At 31.9% G+C, this 22,908-nt stretch overlaps 1 protein-coding gene and 1 long non-coding RNA gene across 3 annotated transcripts in view; both read right to left on the bottom strand.

Moving 5' to 3' along the window:
• ZNF804A (zinc finger protein 804A) overlaps positions 1-22,908 on the bottom strand; it is a 306,700-nt gene that overhangs the window by 162,299 nt on the left and 121,493 nt on the right. The window lies entirely within an intron of this gene.
• Positions 16,353-21,427, bottom strand: LOC146396033 (uncharacterized). The gene is made up of 2 exons (XR_014829342.1): positions 20,942-21,427; positions 16,353-20,896 (listed from the first exon to the last, which is right to left on the bottom strand). It is a non-coding gene; the product is annotated as an uncharacterized LOC146396033 (long non-coding RNA).

The raw sequence follows: 22,908 nt of genomic DNA, 5'->3' as shown, positions 1-22,908 counted from the left end.
TTGGAATCACAGAATTATCATTTAGAAGTAGCCATGGGAAAATTAGTTAATCTCTTTAAGCCTTAGTTGCCTTACCCTTAAAACTGAGTTAATTGTAATAGCATCTATAGGATTACTGGAAGAATTAAAGTAGCAAATTTATATAAAATACTTAAGATAGTAACTTGTAAATAATAGGTACTCAGTTATCATTTTTATATATGACTTTTATTTATAAATACTATTAATGATCTTTTTTTTAATTATCAGAACATTTCCATAATATATTTGCTATCACTAATATGTTTTGCATTCTTTGTGTCATAAAACTGAAGGCAAACTGACATATTTAAAGCTTAATATTTATTTTCATGTGATTCTTTAATAATCCCCAGAAATATGTAGAAATATGCAAAATTAGATTTCAAATTTCCAAACAGTAGTGTTTAACAGGACTCCTTACAATTCTTTCTTTAAAATTTCTCTATTAGACTAGCTCTTCTTGTACAACACTAAGCAGTGATGCATTTCAGACTTTGCAATGTTTGAAACAGTCAAGAAAATAAAAGAAGGCTACACAGTAGGGGGAATCTTCAAGAGTTTTCTAAGTTCATACAACTTTCTTTAAGAAAACCATGGAAACCTTAAACAGAAAGAGATTTATATGTGTGCTTATTTATGTTCTAGAGAGATCAGCAAATTCATCCTCTTACATTAGTTTTTTTCATTTGGTTCTTTTCCACATTTTTAAGTAGTCATTTTGAAATTCATGGTAAGAATGAAAGAGTAAGTGGGACATTCTCTGAGAACATTTTCTTATACAAATTCAAGATAATTTCAAAATAGGCCTAGGTTTTGTTGTTGTTGTTTGTTTGTTTTTTCATTTTTAAGATTACCATTCCACTCCTCAAACTATGACTAATATCTTATGGATAACTACTTTTCAAATTATTTGATTTCAGAGTGTCACTTATTTCCAAAAAAACATGAGATAGTTAGAAATATAAAAACATAATAAACCTAAAGTGTAAAGATAGTCTCTTCTTTAAATAAAAGGCCACAGTTAAAAATCACTGGTAATATGGAACATTGATTTGAGAGAAACAATCTCCCAGGGAACCAGAAAGATCAATGCGGAAATTGTTGCAATAATTCAGGCAAAATGTGATGAAGGAATTTAAATGTGTTTAAGACGTGTTACTTGATAATTAGAATGTGAAGGGTGTAGGAAAAAGGAAAATACAGACTGTGTGCAAGGATTCAGATGTGGTTTCACCTTTGATCCAGGGAACAAAACCTGGAGTTGATACTGGCATGAATTTTAATGATCCTCTGAAGATCACATTCCTGATTCTCTGCTGAACTATGAGAATAGGAAGTTGTGTTTATAATATTTAAGGATATGGTCATGTGTTCAGATGATGGGACTGTATACTTTCTGAAACTGAAACTGTTCATAATAAAAGACGAAGCAAGATATGGGCTCAGGCCTAGGGTGCAAGAATTTAGCAGGGGACTTGAGAGTTGTTGAAAATTTAGATTAGACTTTGAAGAATATTGGAGACTTTGAAAACAATGTGAAATAAGTTTATTAAACCTACATAAAAGGACTGCTAAGTAAGACTGAAGACAGAAATGAGATTTAAATTCATAAATTTTATGGCACTAAGCTATTCAATGTTCTAGTTTTCTCTACTGTGTCCAACATACCAATTATAAATGCAGATAAAAACTGAAGATTGTGTTCAGTAAAAACAAAAAGTAGGAAATATATGAGATATTTTACACATATACATATATAAACACATACAGATATATATTCAAATCATTTAATTATAGTCTGGAGTACTATTTAAAATGCGCACATGAAAAAATTCATAGATATTTTAGCTTTATCACTTTCAGCAGTCTTTTACGGATATTAGATATAAGAATCACATTGTTTTTCCAAAAATAATTGAATAAAAGTAGCATTGCTCTACAAACCTGGGAAATCATTACACAAAATGAAAAAAGTAAATCTTAAGGGACAAGGGCATATATTAAAGTATTCTGCAACTATATCAACATGATATAAGTTAAAGTCAAATACTATAACCACAGATACAGAGTCAATGTATCAAATTTACAAAAATATTTTATTATATAATAAATACACAGCTTCAACCAAGAAGAAAAATTATAGTACAAAACTCTGTTGAATTAGAAGGCAAGAGTACTACTAAATACTGAGAAGGGTATTTTCTTGGATCTTATAGTTTAAAACATGCTTATGCTTACTCAGCTCGTTTTTTGTAAGGGTTAAAAACAATGAAACAAACTAATCTTTTTATTAAACACCAAACTAAGGCCAAATTCAAAGAAGATTCTGTTAAACCATTGTAGGCAATTCCAGAACAAAGCAGCAAATCAAAAATGCATTTGAAGAGAATAAAGTCAGAAGCAGTACACAAATCTTTTTCAAATGCATCAAGAATTGGCTATTTTACATTAATACATGCTTTTAAAATATTCATTGCTAAGATTCAAGTGTGTTAAGATTCACTTTACCTACAAATCTGCAGCTACCTATCAATAAATCTTTAAATCACAGTACTATATTTCTCAGTACAGTTTTAAGAACACTACAAGCGTAATGAACCCATTTTTATTGCCTTCTAAAATCTACCATTTAAATTCAAGGAGGGAGAAAATACAATACAGGAAGCATAAGGGTTCATCCCACAGACTTATAAATATGTGGAGAACACAGTACAAAAATAACAAATGTGCCAAAATATGGACATGATTGCCTTAGGGGCAGAGTTGGGTGCATTGATGGATTTACCTTAGGTTCCTGTGAGCTACGGAGGGGCAGAGAAGTGCTCAGTTCATACAAAGGATTCCCATTACAGACAGCTGGCCAAAATTGACTCTAAATTCTAAGGAAAAGCCTTGATATTTTCCAATCAACAATATTTGCCAGTATTAGCCCTCTATGAAACATGCTCATACATCATGGATCTATGGATCATAGATCATGTTCCCCAGAGAAAGAAGGGCCATTTTGTGCATGAGGAAGGCAGCTTCAAGACTAGGTTTGGCTCATCTTTCTAATTTTTCCTAATATAAAATTAGGGTCCTCTTGAACACTGAAATAATCCAGCTAATAACTGCTTCTATTGGCATTTCCCCTACTATGGAATTATTTCTAAGAGGTTATACTTTTTTCTAAAGATCCGTTAAGTGACCACGAATAATGGGTATGTGAAGGGACGATGTGCATGAGGAAGGCACTAAATCCTTGAAGGAGAAAGGTGACAGAAGGGTTACATAAAGGTTATATAAGTCAGTTTGGATATAAATACACATTTTTCCAGTCAGTAACTTTTTTTACAGACTAGTATTTTCCAATCCTCCATGTTTCAAGGATTAGTACTAGCTTATATGTGAATAAATTTATTGTTCAGCACAAATATGTCAAGTTGGAACAGTACAACTGAGCTGTTAGATATCCATCAAGGCTATTTTCCCAATGTTTAGTAGAGAAGGAGCACCTGATTTTGCTTAGATAAGCCATGGATACAAACTGGTATCCAGAGAAGGAGTACTGAGGCCAGTCTTAAACCATGCAAGCTTATGTCTCAAGTAATCCTGCCAGTTAAAATACATAATGCTAGATTAAATTTAATTCAGATATGTATGCACAAATATATATGACTGATATCTATATTGATATCTACCAGTATCAATATATATATAGACATCAATGTAGTGTGTGTGTGGTGTGCTCCATCCAATGCTTGGGTATACTTATACTAAAAAAGTGTGTTTATCTACAATTCAAATTTAACTGGATATCTTATATTTTAATTTGATAATATGGCAACTCTAGGCCCAGAATACTTAGCGAGAAGAAAAATAAAATTTATCCTTCCTCCATATGTTAGCTTAAGACTTACTTCCTTCATGAAGACTTTGCATAGTATCCCCCTAAGCATCTTCTCCTTTTTTTAATTTCTGTCAAAATTAGGTTGGAGATTACTAAATTAGATTTAGGAGAGCACTCAAAGAGAAGCTGCTAACACTGCTGAGTTATCACATGAACAATCCATGACAGGCTTCCACTGCCACTGGTAAAACTACAAAATCAGGACACCTATCTGCCATATATTAGATTTCAACCAAAGATTACAGATTGGCAGAGTATCACATGCCATCCAAGAAAAGCAATCATAGCCCTTGATAATATTTAGTGCTTTCATCACTTCTAAACAATGCTGAACAGAGTTTCATGTTTAAGTTAATAAGAAGATAGGTATCACATAGACTAAGAGACTTGTGTGACATGTGTACTCATGCCATTTAGCATTGTTTTCTAGATTATACGTATGGCTATGTTTAAACTCTGCTCTCATTCTAGGAGGCCGTGGAAGGAGGAACCTTCCACCCTACTGCCTTCAGAGGCAACTTTAGCCTCATTCCTCAACTTTATAATTATCACCGAATTTTAAAATATTTTTCTCGAAACAAGAAAATCCAGTATTAAACAAGTATGAAACTATAAGGGAAAACAGAATCCCAATCAAATCATTGTGTTTTCATCCAGTTAATCTTCTGTCCTAGATTTCAGAATCACGGAATTATTACTTCTGCACAATCAGCATGACACAGAATCTCCCCTTTGTGGTCCTCTTCAGCCATCTTTTTTATCCCAGTTTAGGTCATCATCACCTTGTAAGACGACTTATATTACTGCCTCTGGGAATGAACGATCTTGCTCATGTCTCCAGTAGTAATTTACCACAAATATACGCAATTAATTTTTCAAAATGAAACTTAATGCAGCAATTTGCATATTACAGGATATACTTCAGGACAAATAATTTTTTCACTTTAAGACTTGAATAATTTCATTGTTTATTCAACAACAGCAAAGGAGGGTCTGGCCATACAACTATGCCCTGCTAAATTGTAACATCATTTTCTTTGTCACTTTCATTTTTCCAGGTAGTTTATAAAATCATTTTAGGAATTATTAAGGCTAAATTAACAGTCATCTAGGGTTTTAGAATACTAAACTTAAAAAAATACAAACAAAAAAATACAAATAAAAACATAAAATGTGATAGAAAGAAAGAACAGTACATTCTATATAATACTGTCTCTAACTTTGATAATTACCAAACTTGATCATCATGTGCTACAGATAATTTCAGGACTAAGCAAATTATATAAATATTCATGATATTTATAAAATCCTCATAAAACTCATTGACAACCATGAGAATTAACGTTTTCTTTATACTTTCAGGGGACCTTTAATCTTTTGCAAGATTTAGTATTAAAATAAGCAATGAGTGAGAACCTCAAGTCAAAGCTAAACACATGAAAAATTGATGTTTTATTTGAATACTGTTACTTAAATTTAGTGGGACCTATGGAACAAGTGAAATACATGACATGCCTCAAATCCAAAAAGTGGTTGGTCTTTTCCAAAGGTTAATAATGTATAATTAAAACTGCAAGCTATATTTATATATTAGCCTCTTAAAATATAACAGAAGATTTAACTATATGTATTCATAATATGAGCAGTGTCCAGTTGTAGATAAATTTCTCATTTATTATTTGATATGGAAATATTTTGTGCTTAAGATGAGATTTTATATATTAAATTCAAACCTATTTCTAAAAACTCCATTTTTCCATTTGTACTTTTGTTATATAAGAGAATATTAAATTGTTCACTAAATACGTAAAGGTGTGATCAACTTATTTCATACGTAAGAAGCTATTCTAAATGTAGAATGTAAATAACATATTACAAACTTGCTTTTCATATATTTCAAAAGGTAAAACTATTCTGTTTTGAAAGAATTTATACATTTAAAAGTTGTTTCCCTATTCAAACATCAGAGATACATATTTCTAATTAGTTTCCTATGTATTTAATTCTTCACAAGCACAAGCAGAAAAGGTTGGATGGTGCAACTTTTCCACTTTTTGAAAAGGCTCACTAAATTTTACTTATTTCATTGCTGAACTAGCTTTAAAAAATTGCTAACAAAGGAAACATACTGAAAATAACTTGAGAGTTATAAAAGAATAGATTCTTGTGTGATCCTGGAAGAGGGATTTTGGTTTACTCAGATAAATTTCAGCAACCATGTAATCCTTTGTGTGCTTGTCTAAAATGAAAAAAAAAGAAGTCTTTTCAGGTTGATTCATCAAAAATACTGTATTTTGGATTTATGATCTTTACTGGAAAAAAACTGAATCAGAAAAACATGAGAAAAATCTTATATTTAATAATGGCAGTTTCTAATTTTTGTGACAGAAAAAAGCTAAAAGTTATTTACTTTGAATAATTAACATACCATTTGATATATGATATAAATTATTATATCATATAGTAATATGTTATTCCTTATCATAATTTATTTATCCAGTAAACATTCTCTACTGTCTACTCTTTCCCAGGCATTATGCCAGGTGATAAAGGAAAAAACATGGTTAAGTCATGATCTTGCCCATGAGAGGTTTTAATCCAAGTAAAATGTTTGTTTCTGACATTGGCTCCACATTATGCTAAGTAAATGAAGCATTCTGACAATGGAATATTTGCTAATGCCTAGAGAAGAGAAGAAAAATTAAATATTCATGAGTTTATGTTCTACTTGTAAGTACATTTGGTTGGAGGACATTTTTTTCATATAAATAAAACTTCAGGCTTTTGTTCTTGACATCTCAACACAAATAAGTTAGTTTAAATGTGATCCCTGAGGGACAGTGATAATTGCATTTCTGAAAAAAAAAAAAAAACTGTCAGTAGAACACTGACTTAAATAAGAAAATGAAAACAAATATTTGTTTTTGAAAAAAATTACTGAATCTTCAAATTTCTCCTTATACTGAGAACTTCAGCTAGTATACATGGTAAAAAGTGCAGCTAAATTCCTGTTTATGGAATATCCATCCATATGATTACCCCAGTTTCATAATCTGGATCAAAATTACTTTTTCTTTTAACATAGGTCATAATCTCAGATTGCAGAGTTTTATATTCTATAGTAATTATAATATCAATAGTTTTTACTTTTTAGCAAATACTAGGCATCTTATATGCTATCTCTACTTTGTATTACAATAGCATAAAGAGCTATAATACAATAAGCATAATTTTATGCAGCAGACAGAACGAATAAAAAATGTCATATAAAAATGCATTTAACCTTTAACGCAACAAAGCAAAAAATATATACTTATCATCTCCATTGAATATATTTTCAGAAAACTTGCCTATAGTCAAAAACCAATTTAATAGCAAACACAAGGTTATAATCCATGGCTTTCTTACTGTATTGACTGAGCTAGTAACAATTTTATTTTTCTTCCCCTAGATAATTATTTACACTAGGGGTTATGCAGGGCTAATCTACTAGAAAAAAAAATCAGAATTGAGTTTTAAAAATTAACCATGCTTATTATACAAACATTTGTTTGGTGGATAGGTAATGCTAGAATAAGATGTTAGTTTTATATTTGTAATTACTTAATTCAATTTTATACATACTTGTATATTAATACTTACGAGCTGTTTGGTACTTTTCCAAGGTAGCCACTTTACTGTATTTGAAAACATCCTAGGGAGTTCCCATTGTGGCTCAGCAGGTTAAGAACCCGACTAGTGTCCTTGAAGATGTGGGTTCAATCCCTGGCCTCACTCAGTGGGTTAAGGAGCCAGCATTGCTTCAAGCTGTGGTATAGGTCGTGGATGTGGCTCAGATATGGTGTTACTGTGGCTGTGATGTAGGCTGGTAGCTAAGGATCCAATTCAGCCCCTAGCCTGGGAAACTCCATATGCCATGGGTGTGTCCTTAAAAAGCCAAAGCCAAAAAAAAGAAGGTCCTATAATAATATTCTACATTTGCACTTAATAATATTTGTAGTGCACTGGACTTGGACTTTATAATCATACTGCTAAATTCCCTCCACCTTAGACTTTTATAATCTATGCCCATTTGGAATGTTACTACTTTTGTTCCTCAAAACATTATTATCAAATTTGCAACATTGCCTATTTTGTTTTACTATAAAAGAAATTTCAATTAGAATTTACTCAGGAGAGATATACACATAATATGCCATCTTTAGATATTAATATTTTATGATTTGGAAGTCTCTTATTTCTCTCATTTTAGTATTTTATTTAATATATGTTCTATATAAATATATTTTATTTATATATATTTAAATATTTAGTATTATTATATGTGAAACATTTTTTATTTGATATTTGCTGAGCCTATTATATACAGTGCAATATACTGGAATCCAGTGATTCAATTTTATTTTTAATTTTAAAGTATTTTCTTTGCCTTTCTCTCTCCGTCTTTCATCTATTTCAAATATTATTGCACTTCAAGAAAAAAATTAAGATAATAGTAGTGTCACTCAGAGTACCCTCAAGAAAGAATCTTAGTTGTAACTGTTTCCAGTTATTGAAATTAATGCCAAAGCAACCATAATTCAATGAGACACTGGCTATGATTTTATTATAAGGAAGTGAGTCAGGAGCACCGTTTCTGTGATAGATAAAAAAAAAATCAACTAGATCCTGATTCACTGGATATGTTAAGTGATGGGAAGAGTAGAATTAAGGATAATTTAGAAATTTTAGACTTGAAGAACTGGGTTGATAATGGCGCTGCTGACTGAGCTAGGTACAGTAGGAAAACATTCAAATTTGGTGATAAGGAGAGGAGGAAGTGAGGCAAACAAAGTTTTACCTAGGTCATGTTAAGGTTGTGTCATTACTAGTGAATGAGATCAAAAAAAGCACCTGCCAACCATAGGTCATAGATCCAAACTAGATGGCAAAGATATGAACTAGAAGTCATCAGTGCTTGAAAGAAAAGCTATGAAACATTAAAAAAAAAAAAAAAAAAGGACTCACTATTAGGCATATTGGCAAAGAATAGCATCCATGAATCTGAAACTGGGAGCTACAGAATATTTTTTGTATAAAACTTGGCTTATTTTCACAGGCTATTTAAAATCTGCTTCTATGAGACTCATGTCCTGGAAGTTGGAAACTGTATCTATAATCTTTACCACTAAATTTCAAGGACCTAGTAGATAGATTCTCATCAATAAATGTTTAGAAATGTTTCTTGACCAAGTAATTACCAAGCATGTTGAGAGGCAGTTAAATTCAATGTGAAAGTAAAGGGGAAAAAAAAAAAAAAAACTTTAAAAAACAAATAGTTTTACTGTAGATTCATGCTATTTTTATAAAAGTACCATGTAATACACAAAAATATCTTGTTCTTTCTTAACATGATAGGTTGTCAGAATCAACTTTGTTCTAGCCTTTTTTCAGTCCTACCCTACGCTTGACTCTTTTCAAATACCTACAAAACATATTCAAAAGCAGCTGTCAGGTATTTTAGACTGAATACAAAAAATAAAATTGAATACAAGAAAAGGAATATATTACCTTAAAATTTTAAGCCATAAAATTTTTCAGAATTATGGTAATTGAAACACTTGCACAGGTTTAACAATGCATAAGAAATAGAACAGTTTTTATCTCTTTAAGCTTATTATCATAATGATTGAAATGAATGCACAAAAATACTTGTTGTATAGTTACACACCATATCTGAGACTAAATGATTAAAAAGAAAGGTTACTTCTTTTAAAATGATATGTAAATGAGTACTTTGCATTTATGCCAACAGTACTACTTTTTTAAAAGCACAGTTTTCATCTTATTGATAAAAATCAGTACCTAAACTTCAACATAGACTGAAAAAATATAAAGACTAGACAACATGTAAATTAAAATGCTAATACATATTTTATAAATAAGCACAAAGTGGCAACTATATTCCTCATCTATAAATGAAAAATTTCACTTGCTCTCCAAGGGGTAAATAAAATTCTAGTTTGCTGTACACAGAAACAAAACTACTTTAATGAAATTAACATTTGCTTCCAAAAAATATTACCAGTTACCGCAGTGCAAAACCTATGATACCCTATTAATTGTTTTACTACACAGGCAGCTACAATTCCTACCTCTGTTTTGTCTACACATTTGAATTTCTCTTTGAAACACTGACATTATCAACCACAAAGTCTATAGTGTATAGTTAAGAATTACCCTTGCCTAGAGTTATATCTGGTCTTTATCTTTAATTCCTGAGAGGTAATCTCGTAAATCCTTGGAATGTCTTTCTGGATTAAAGCGTCTTTGTTTAGCCAGGGGTCTAGGAACATCCTAGATAATCTACTGGTGTGATTTATGACAAAGGGTTTGGATCTTCAGTTCTACCTCCAGGGGGGATGGTGGAGACTGAAGTTAGCCACATGGGTAGTCAACATGTTTATGTGGCAGAGCCGCTGTAAAGGGTCTGGACATCAAGGATCCAGCAAGCCATCTGGCTAGCAATATTCTGTGAGTGTTGTCAAACATCCTTGCCAGGGAGACTCTGGGGGAGAGGACAACTGGAGGTTCTACATGCATGCATATATGTTACTTTTCTGGGGAGAGGACAACTGGAGGTTCTACATGTATGCATATATGTTACTTTTCTGGACTCTGCCTTAGGCATCTCTTCTCTCAACTGATTTTAATCTGTATCCCTTCACTGAAATAAACTCATAACTGTGAGTACCACAGCTTTCAGTCAGTTCAGTCAGTTCAGTCAGTGAGTCCTTCTGGCAAATAACTCAAACTGAGGGTAGTTCTGAGAACCCCTAAAGTACATTTTTATGCCAGAAGTGGTGGTCTTGAGGACCTCTGAAGTTGCAGTGGTATCAGAAGTGAGGATGGTAATTTGTAAATTGTTCCCTAATTTTGCAAATACTAAAAGTACTTTAATCCACATATTTATAATTGTACAACTAATATTTATTAATTACACCCATTAGTCATTTAATTATTGTTATATACCACTGAATTAAGTATTATTATTAGGCGTGTTTTATAGATGAAGCAACTGAAGTTACCAAGTAATTTATACTCTTATTTTTGTGGTGAAATCCCCCACACCAACTTAAAGATTTATTTCACTCATTTAATAAAAATTATTGAGTTAGGAACTAGTAGAATATAAGACCTAGAATACTACTGAATGTTTAAACTTATGAACAAAAAGTTTTAATATTGAAACTCTTCTCTTTTGCCCTAATAAAGAAATGAACATGTGACTGAACTCTGCTTTTAAAACATATCATCTTTAAAGTAAGTTTTCTGAGGTTTTACTTAATCATAAGGGAAGAGAATTTTGAGGGAAGTGTAGAACTTCGGTGTTATGCTTGGGAAACAAAAAGATTTGGCTTCTGAAATACTCTGTGTATTGACACTTGTCCTCCAGAGTCATCAGAAAGTCAGAATGCATTCTTTGGACAGTGCTCTACAAACACATTACATAAACACCATCAAAATGTGTGTGCTTCTTAACAGCCTTGCAACTTTCACATCTCCCTCACTTAATAGCAATCTTGCAAATCACCTGGGTATTTCTAGAAAACAGTCACCTGGTGTTAATCACATTTCATTTCTCCAGCAGAATGCCCATGAGCCCTATTCTTAAAGAAGGCAACCAGAGGAGTCCTTAGAAAATATAATACATGTGAAATTTCACTTAAGATTTGACTGAGAACTACTAATCATGGCAGTACTGCAGCAACAATTTGAGACTATGAGCCCCTTGAAAAACTGACTTTAAAAAAAGTGTTGCATGTATGTCAGGATTCATTTTCCAAGATATGAACAAGATTCTTACAAATTGTTGGCTAAAATAAAGAAAATATAAAAGTGATACATCTTAGAATTGTCTTTCATCTGCTATTTCAACTAACTGAATAACTGAGTAAATGTTCTAAAGGAAAACTATATTTGAATATGGCAATGGATGCTGGAGAATGTCTTCACTGACTCTAATGACATTCAGATTTCAATTATTTGATTATGCTTGTCATAGTAAGGACTAAGGCATTGAGGGAGGGCCCAAAAGGCTAAAATATACAAAGTTTGTTAAATAGGAGAAATGAAGTATCGGGCTGTTTCATGAAGACTGGCTATTGCATTTCCATACTTGACAATACTGTGGTGAAGAGAATAGATACGAAATAGTGTATCTTATTTGATAATCACACAACATAAGGCAATTTACAGTGAATAATCTAAGTGTCTAAGCCTTTTAAATCAGCATATAACTACAGTACAGAGTAAATTGTCATTCTTATTTGATTAATGAATAAATGGCTATTTTTTTCAATGAATGTATAATTAATTGCATAAATAGGATACACAATCAAGGACCAAATCAACCTAATTAAATTGATATAAAAAACTTTAAAAACCTTTATTTTCTTTAATACAACTATTTTCCATGTTTGCTAAATAAGATCTCAAGCTTTAATTATAGTGAAAACAATAAAAAATGTAGTCTCAAATCCTTAATGTTTATACTATAATAAAATTACAGAATCATGTGTGAAATTTTAGACACTTATTTCTGAATTTTCACTAATAATCCTCCAAACTAGAGATAATAAATAAATGGAGTGCTTCGATAATACATTCTAATTGAATTTCAATTAACAATTATTTTCATTGTTCTTTCTCTGTAGAAATGTGTCTCTATATGTTTTATCTGTAAACCATACATAAAATTATATCAGACTGAGGTTCTTCTTTTTTCTGCTAGTAATGTGTTTTTTTTTTTTCTTTAAACACACAGTTCCGCACATTGCGCTTGCCAAATTTTGTACGGACAAATCATTTTAAAGTTACTCTGGAGTCTTTAGATTAAATCTCTCCCTGAACCCCACGTGTTATTTTGATATATCTTTAGGCTACTCTAGATCCTTGGAATCACCAGTTCTTCAGATGCAGAAAGCAAAGTGAAGGTAGCAATAGAGCACAAAAGGACCAAAAAGAGTACATTAAAGCTAAGTTGGTCAGGGGTGCACAATGAAGTTTTTTCTGATTTAATACAATGCCATAATGCCTTTGTACAGAACCATTTCATTATCCTCAGGCAATCTAATTTACCTATAGAAAGACATCAGAGATAATTTGATGTCAACATAGTCCATGAATTGAATATTCAGTTCTCCAAAGTTCCTAAAAGTTTCTACAACCACTCCTAAATCTGGTAAATGTAGGATGATATATCTATCCTTTATATTTAGTCTTCATCTTGAGCAATGCTCATCCATCTATTTCTCAAAGCCTCTTTTACCCTTCTTTCAAGTTTCCTTGCTATGGATCACCATTGGTTATTTTCCCATTACAACTTTCACTTTATTATCTTCCATTCCTCTATGGATCTAATGTTCTTCTCAAAAACAATTCTAGCCCCTCACCCAGTCAATACTTTTTCAGGTCAAGGAATTCATTTATCTAGGCTAAACAAATGGACTTTATCACTCTAGCCCAAGTTTTGTGAATTAATACTTACCACACCTTAGTCCTTAACATATGCCATGAATCAATAAAATGTGAAATAAATATGAGAAAGAACAATGGACCTATTTATTAATTAAAACCAAGTCTACTCTTGGGTAATCAAAGTTTATATTTATTCAACTTAGTTTGGAGATTTATTAATGATGATCGTCTAAAAATGTGGTTAAAATCACTGAATAAGGTTCTATGTCAGAAAAAAAAAACTATCAATATAATTTACTACATTGATAGATTAAAGCAGGAAACAGTCATTACAGAAAATTCACAGTACAAAGTTTAATATTTAACAATTTTTTAAGAAAACAGCAAACCTAGTGATAAAATGGACTTTGATAATTTGATATAAGTAATACCAAAATAACAAGCCTTAGACTTAATGAACACATGTTTAATACATTCTTTATAAATGTGAGCAAAAGAGAAAGATGTTCATGAACACCACAACTTAAATATAATAATGGGGGTCCTAGCCATTGCTCTATGGGAAAACAAAAAGAAATAGGGGGTCTAAATATTATAAAGGAAGAGGGAGATCTTATGATTTGTAAATGATAAAAGCATCTTACTAGAAAATGAATTAATCAATATTGGGTTAAAAATACAAAGACATACTAGAACACTATAGGTAATAATAGTATCAATGTATTACAAAGTATTAGGATATAAATTATACTAAGTATAATGCAAAGTATATTCTAGTACTAGAATGGAATAATAACTATTATTATCTATTATCTCCATATTTTCATAAAAAAGATTGGTCATTTTAATTTAAGAATATCAAACAAAAATACCGTCAAGAAAAGGCAGTTGGCAAGACTGCCTTCCCCTCATTCTCCCAGGAAATTCGTAAAGTCGGGATTACATCTGAATCACCTCTGTTGCCCTAGGCTGTGTTTTGCATCCTGTAAGCAATCAATGAAGAGCTGAGGTGTAGCCTAGACATCAAGGCTGCAAATGCATGTGTTGGAATCAATCTGAAGGGAGAATGAGCATCAGAACTGGAAGACGTGAAAAGTCTTAAATAATCAGTCAGGCAACTTTTCACTAGAATCTGGTACATTTCCCAACTTCCAGGCCATTTTTATCTCATAAGATTGCAATGAGCTACAATGACATAGAAGAGTAGGAATGTTTATCCATACTACTCTGAGTCCCTGTTCCTGGGTAGTGGCGGAGACTAAAAGCGTACAAAGAAATTAAGTCTTTTGTTTCACTATTTCTCACAAACTTCTTCCACATTCTAGGTCTTCCAGTAATAAAATGTATGCATATTCTCACTACTTTCTTCATTTTAATTTGTTTGCTTAGAAAAGGAAGTATGAATCAGCATTCATCTGAATACTTCCTTAAGAGCACATTCTCTAGTCAATCTTTAAATACCTTCAACTCTTGAGAACTATAAACTCTACGTAATAATATGTCACAAAATTTATTTCTGTGGGTAATATAAATATTTCTGTAATTGCTAAGTAAGGCCTTTATATGTATTTATAGGCTGATTTTGGACCTATAGGAGAAAGAAAATAGTGATTTTAAAAATTCATTTAAAAGTAACTGGGTTGTAGTTCCTTTGCGGCTCAGCAAGTTAAGGATCTGGCATTGTCACTGCTGCAGCTCGGGTCACTGGTGTGGCTCGGGTTTGATGCCTGGCCTGGGGAACTTCCTCATTCTGAGAGCATGGCCAGAAGGCCAGAAAGGGAAAAAAAAAAAAAAAAAAAAGTAACAAAGTCAAGCAAAACTGTCTTTCTAGTCAATTACCTAGAAAACAGTTTAAACTTCTGAAACTATAAACTTCTTAAAATGAAGCACTGAAATAATTTCTGAAGTGTAACTGAATCTTGATATCAAGAGTTTCAGGAGTTTGGGCAAGTAAAGGTAACCATGATGGTAGTTACATTAATAATAATAGTTACTATTTGTTACTCTTTTATTATAAGCCAGATCCAATGTTAGTTATTTCCAAGACGTCTTAATTACATAGTATTTAAAACAAACATATGAAGAGAAAGTCACACTATCAAAATCTAATAATAATATCCAATGCCTGATCATGCAGGGTGATTTATTTTTGTGTTTGCTTTTGAATAACCTGGTATGCCATATGGTTTTCCTATAGGTTTGGCCAGAGAATATAGTGTTTTATATTGGCATGACACATTTGTCAAGATGTCTAGACACTATAGTAATAAGTGCTGTATAAATACATGGAGTTGAAGAGAAAAATGTGTCAGTAACAAAATGCTTTCTATATTCTACATTCAACATTCAATTAAGCATCTCATTTTTTTTTTTTGTTTTTTGGGTTTTTTTTTTGTCTTTTTAGGGCTGCACCCATGGCATATGGAGGTTCCCAGGCTAGGGGTCGAATCTGAGCTGTAGCCGCTGGCCTATGCCACAGCCAGTGCAAAGCAGGATCCGTATCATGTCTGAGACCTACAACACAGCTCATGACAACACTGGATCCCAGGGATCCATTTGCATCCTCATGGATACTAGTCAGATTCATTTCTGCTGAGCCATGACGGAACTCCAAGCATCTCATTTCTATCATATAAATAAATCTTTTTTTTTTCAGTTTTACATTCAATAATTTGCACAGCAACATGATTTTTAGATTATGTGGGCTGTATAAACTGGCTTGTAAGGAATAACACTGAGGAAATTAAAATACTTTAAAAATAATTTTGAAAACAAGAAGCTGAGAGATGAAATGAACCGAGTAATGTGAAATCATGGATTCCATTTCAAATGTCCTATTTTAAAAGATGGCTTCATTATTAACATATACTAATATGTCTTTTTTGGGTGATCATCAAATCCTGCTTCCCAGGCTGAGATCCTCTCATTCCTTAAAGTAACATCCTATCACAGGGAAGCAAAAGAGATTAACACATTATGATTATTTTCTATTTTTCCTAAGCAAGCTGATCAAGATCTCTATGTCTCTTTCCAAGAATTCAGAGTTACAAAGAAAGTATGAGCCACTTAATTTACTCAGTTCCTTTTTGGAAATTACACTGATTTCTTTCATGTTTATATTGCAGAACAGAAAGAAATTTTTCTCTCAGTGTCATAAATGAAATGACAGTTATGACAGTCTTCTAGATGGCTCAGACTTCTGTACTGAAGGATCAGAATAATACCCATCTTTGCAAAGTAGTTCATCAGATGGAAGAAATCTCCATGTACAAAGTCCTTGCACTTTTCATTGGGAAAAAAATGACGTACAGCATTGCGTAAATTTAAAGTGTACAACATAATGATCAGATAGCATCCAGTCCTGCCCAACTAGGAAGCCTAACCAGACAATCTGGGCAGCCACAGAGCCCATCGTACAGCTGTGCTTAGGCAGAGAACCAGCAGTCCTTGCACTCTTTTACTCCACACTGAAAAAACAGGCTCCAAGCTGATGCAGAATGCCTATTTCCTAACTATTACTGGGAAGTATTTTGCCAGGATCTGGAAGCAGTAATATACATTAACTGACCTCTATCATTTAGTAATTTGAGTTTCCTCAATTACCATAATTAAAATCAACTAACTATATGGCATAGCTTAAAGCAGGAGAACAGCTTTAAATTTTGTGTATCTTCACATAACACTTTATTAATATTTGCATCATAGTGCAACACTTTATTAATATTTGCATCTATGTGCTTGTTCATATTAGATACTGAGAAAATTGTGTTGTTATTTATATTTTTGGTGATTTCATGTATCATGTGTTTCCTTTCCATAAGAGCATTATATTTAAACAGTTTCCTAAATTCATCTCTTTTTTTTAAACAATTATTTATTCTATTTGAAGATTTTATTCAAAAGCTTTACTTAACCAGCATACTTTAAGGTATGGGAATTCTGACTGCTACATGTTGGCTATTTATTGCCATAGTATTGGATGATTACCCAAGGTTATTTTTAACATATTCTCTATTCACAGATTGTGTTTCCCATTAACTAGTTATATGTTCTTGAGTAAGTTATTCTCTGAATTTCATTTGCAAATGACAATAATAACAATACCAAAATATATTCTGAATAGAAACTATCTAGTATGAGGTATGACACATTATATATGTTCATAAACTGAAACTGCTGTCATTATATTTTATGTAAGCAAAACTCTTTAGTGTAATTACATAACAGCATTTGCCATTCAAATATATACTATAAAATCATAAAGAATTGCAGGCAATAATTTTTCCTGAAAGGTATTAATATCATGGTATATAAAATAATTTCTATTTAGATTTAAAATATTTCCTCTGTGTTATTATTATAGTAGGTCCATAAAGCAATACTAAAATAAATAGTGAGTTAGAAATGATTTATCAACTATAGACATAACAGAATAATAATGTAAAAATCACAGTATCTAATCCGTAGGTACTTGGAGTAAGTTCAACATCATGAGTTAGTACAAAAATGATGAGACATAATAAAAGTTCAGATGAGTACTTGAAGTAGGAGTCTATTTCATTCCTGAAGGGAAAGTCCAACAATATTTGATGACTCTAATATGTCTAGCTATATATTAACAGCTTTGACTTTAATTGCTTTGATTAAATTTTAGTACTCCAACAATTCTTTCATATTGCTTCTAGTATTTACTTAATGAATAATACATTCTCCTGGAAAAATATATCTTCTGTGTCATATCAAGCTCTGTTAGAAAGGTTAATGTGATATTTTATAATGCTCAAGATGTGTGAGGTGGTGAAATTCTATTCAGACAAGCAGAAATGCCAGGGCATTTTTAATAAGACCCTAAATGAAATGCTAACATATGTTCCGAAAAAAAAAATTCCTTTTAAGAAAATGCAAAAGAAATGTTATGGTTTGTGTGTGTGTGTGTTATTTTAGTTACAGATAGGGTTTACTTTGGTTAAATTACCAAGGAAACTATTTTCCAGCGCCACGTAATTTCTCAATGTTAGTAGTGCTAAAGAACCTAAATTCTGAGTTTTACTCTATTTCTTCCATTATATTAACACATTTTACATTAAAAACAATTGTTCTAATATGCTTTACATATAGACTTTTTTAAATTTAGGGATGACGAAGCTGAAATTCTTAGAATTTTTAACTGTTACTAGGTACATAAAACTTAAGACAGTCATACACAAGGAATACAACTGTGAATTTTTTCAAAACTATTCTTTTTTCAGAGCTATATTTAGATAATTATTCTAAGTTCTGGGGATGGTACAGCAGGAAGGTGGATAACAGAATCATTTTCATTATTACTTTTAATAACAATTGTTTATTTAAGGTGTAAAACATGATGACTCGATATACATATAAATGGTGGAATGATTACTAATGGCAAGCTAATTAACATAAGCATCTCTTCACATAGTCTCTATTTTTTTGTGTGAAGTGGGAGCACTTTAAATCTATCCTCTTAGAAGATTTCCAGTATCCATTACAGTGTCATTAACTATAGTCATGATGGATGCTGAACATTATATCTTTATAGAGTTATCCATCCATATAACCGCAAGTTTGTACCCTTTGACCAGCATCTCCCCATTTCCTCCACATTCCCTCTTCCTGGCCCCCGGTAACCACTGTTGTACTATTTGCTTCTATGTTTGTTTGACTTTTTTAGATTCCACATTTAAGTGACATATAGGTTCATCTTTGCTTTTTCCTTTAGTGAAAGCTATTCTTGAAAATCATTGATAAAATTATGTATTTTCTCCTCGGAATGTAGAATGCTTTTTCACTCTGCTCTAAAAGTCTGGTTTCAGTCTCAATCAACTTGAAATAGATCTGTTTTTCCTTGTATTCCTTATGTCTCATTAAATTATAATGAAATTAACCCCTTTTTTCCCAAAGGTCAAGTCCATACTTTATTTTAAAAAGACAAAGAATATATTACCTATTTAGAAATATTTCTAGGAAAATGAATATTTTCTTCTGATATAAAATACATTAAGATCATACTGAGGTATTAGTAAACATCTATTAGCATAATTAAAACAAAACAATGGTGGCAATATCAAATGTTGGAATAGTACAAGCACTCAAAAATAATTTGGCAAATACTTAATACTCTAAAAATAAACATTTCATACAATCTTCCAGTTGCATTTCCAGACATTTATAAAACTTATGTCCATATAAAACTGGCAAATGATTGTTCACTTCAGTTTCATTTGTGATAGCTCCCAAACTGGACACAATCGAAATGTTCTATAACAGTGAGTGATTAAGCAAACTGTGGTACATCCATACCATGGGAAACTACTCAGTAAAGAAAGCTATGTGCTATTTATGAAAAAGAACAACTTGAATAAATCTCAGGGCATTATGCTGAATGAAAAACCAATATCAAAAGGTCCATAATATGAAATGTCACTTATATATAATATTCTTGAAATAAATGATAGAGATGGAAAACGCATTATTGGTTTCCAGGATTAGAGCTAGCTGGTGAGTGAGGAGGCTAGGGCGACAATAAAGGAGTAGCATGAGGGAGATCTTTTGGTGATGGAATAATACTACGTATTGATTGTGGTGGCAGTTATACACATTTACCCATGTAGTAAAATGTCACAGAACTATACATTGTATCTTTGTCATATTCTGGTTTTAATATCTTACCATGGTTATGGAATCTGCAACTAATGAGAGCAAATGGGTTAAGAGTACACAGGAAGTCTCTGTATTATTTTTGTAACTTCCCGTGACTCTATATAAATATTTTAAAATAAAATATTTCCAAAAATTCTAATTAAAAATGTTGAGCAGTGGAAGATTTTGACTGGAGGTAGGAGAGCTTTACTCAAATTGATGTTAGAATCTTTAGATTTATTTTCTTTTACTCTCCTGTGTAATAAAAATCTCATTATACATAAAGACGACCACAGTATGTTTAAGTCTTATTAAAGAATAAAGAAGATAATACTGAGGCTTGCAAACATAGAATTATGTTTTTAATATCTTCTTCACAATAATAGTAACAAGCTAATGGTTATATCTTAACATTTATCAATTCTTACATGCTCCAATGGCACTTTTAATGCATACTTCCAGCAAATTTATGGGTAAGTGCTGTTATTCCCATTTTATAGAAGATGAAAATGAATTTAGAAAAGTGAGATTTCCAAAAGTTATTCTATTTTTAACAAGCAAAGCTAGGATCGAAATGCAAACTGTTTGATTCCAAAATCTTAGCAGCTAACCACTGTTCATCTATGTTTGGTGATGAACATTTTAATACTTAAAAAATTCTAAATGTCCCTAGGAAAATTCCACATAGTCATTAAATTTTTTAAAATTCTCTGCATAAAGAGAAACGTGACTGTTTCACTTTTATCTTATAATTTAGGCTTTAGCCTAGTACCCTTATTGTATATTTTTCTAAATAAACTTCTAAAAACACTGTTATTCCTGCTTGTAAAATTACTTCCTATCTCCTGACACTCATCCCTTTTTTATCTATACTGTCCCTGTTTATCTATACACATTTACACATCTATACACATATACTGTCCCTGTTTATCTATACACATTTCCAGTATTTCTCAAACTGTATTGTATTTCACTTATTTATATATACTTCTCTATGAGTAGATAGTGAACTCCCTTAGAAGTGAAATTACTCCCTGTTCATACTTGTAGAAAATGCACCAGGTAATGCATTTAGCAGCTGTTTGGTGGAATAACAAAGTGACTATTGTTACTCACTCAACTGACCACTGAGCAAGTTCACAAGGAACCCTTCCCAAAATGTGCCTCTCCAGCAAATAAATTATTTTGAGCTAAGAGCAAATAAGACCAGCAGACTCAAGATAAACCTCTGCCCCTCACTTAACAACCTAGAAGTATTTAAATTGGAGATCTTCCCCAGAATGAGAATTCTTTCCAAAGATAAATTTGACCTAAGTGGCCCATCTCTCTATCAGGGAAAACAACCTATTACCAAACTACTATTCTTATTCTTATTATCCTGTGAAACTGACTTCCTCCTCTTTGAAGTGGCTCTTTCTCATTCAGGGAGGCATATGTATACCTCATTTTACCTTTTTGTTTTCAAACTGGTCAGGTATGTGGGGTGTCCTCTATGTACAAAATTAAATGTGAATTTCTTCTGTTAATCTGTCTCATGTTGATTTGATTAGACCAGTCATAAGAACCTTTAAAGGGTAGAGGAAAATTCTTTATCTCCAACATCAATATCAGTATTAGTACGTTTTTTTGTTTTTTTTTTTTTTTTGTCTTTTGTCTTTTTTGTTGTTGTTGTTGTTGCTATTTCTTGGGCCGCTCCCGCGGCATATGGAGGTTCCCAGGCTAGGGGTTGAATCAGAGCTGTAGCCACCGGCCTACGCCAGAGCCACAGCAATGCGGGATCCGAGCCGCGTCTGCAACCTACACCACAGCTCACGGCAACGCCGGATCGTTAACCCACTGAGCAAGGGCAGGGACCGAACCTGCAACCTCATGGTTCCTAGTCGGATTCGTTAACCACTGCACCACGACGGGAACTCCTAGTACGTTTTTTTAAATTGAATTGTTTTCCAGGAAATTTTATTTAACACACATCCTCCTAAATTTTCTCTTGCTTCTATGCAGTATGATATTAGAATATGCTCTGATGATTTGCCTGATTTCTATTATTTCGTAATCCCATAGCTCCCATTATACCCTCTTCTACTTTTTTAGGGGACTTACCATGATTTCAAACTCATAATCATTTTAAATTGTAGCAACTATAATTTCCTCTCTACTTAAAACAAATAAATGGGCATATATTTTATGTACTTAATTCATTTATATATGTGTAATAAATGTAATTCTAAGTCATTTCTTGTTCCATCTTTAAGAATTTATGAACATCATTTTATTAGTATGTTTCTTTTACTACAAGCTGCTTGCAAGATTATAACAGCCTTTAAATGGCAATACATAACTTAGCAAAAATTTAATTTATAAAAAAGTGTTGAGAGATTTTGAGAAGGAAAAGTATAACTAAAATAAGAAGAAAAACATGTATGGATGAAGGATATAAAAAACCTGCCAAAAGTATGTTGAACCTTACAAGTTCAACATTATACACAATTTTTTTCAAGCTGTAATGCTACATAGTGATTCAAGTTGTCTTCCAGTCAATGGGCCAATTAAAAAGTTTGCAGAATAAAAAAATTTTTAAATCTATCCATTTATCTAGTCTTATCATTTACAAATATTTGAACAAAAGAATAACAAATAACTACTTGAATAGAAATCCTCAAACTTCTACAACATTACAAGCCAACCTAGTGACAAATATTACTGGAAACACTGAAAGTATTAATGCTAATCATTGCAGTCTGCTATGCATTGTACAACACTGCCACTTAGTCCTACGGTAAGCAGTTGTTTTCAGTGATTCAAATGTGTAATTAACAGAGTAATATGAGCTGAAAGCAATAAATGAGATATATTTGAAATAAACAACTTACTTGAAGAAA

The sequence above is a fragment of the Sus scrofa genome, chromosome 15, assembly GCF_054392235.1.
Source record: "Sus scrofa isolate SSC_HxYL_T2T_F1_AM1 chromosome 15, Sscrofa_HxYL_maternal_Yorkshire_Landrace_v2.0, whole genome shotgun sequence".
NCBI lineage: Eukaryota > Metazoa > Chordata > Mammalia > Artiodactyla > Suidae > Sus > Sus scrofa.
Note: the sequence above shows the minus strand (reverse complement) of the source record. Positions and strands in the feature narration are given on the sequence as shown.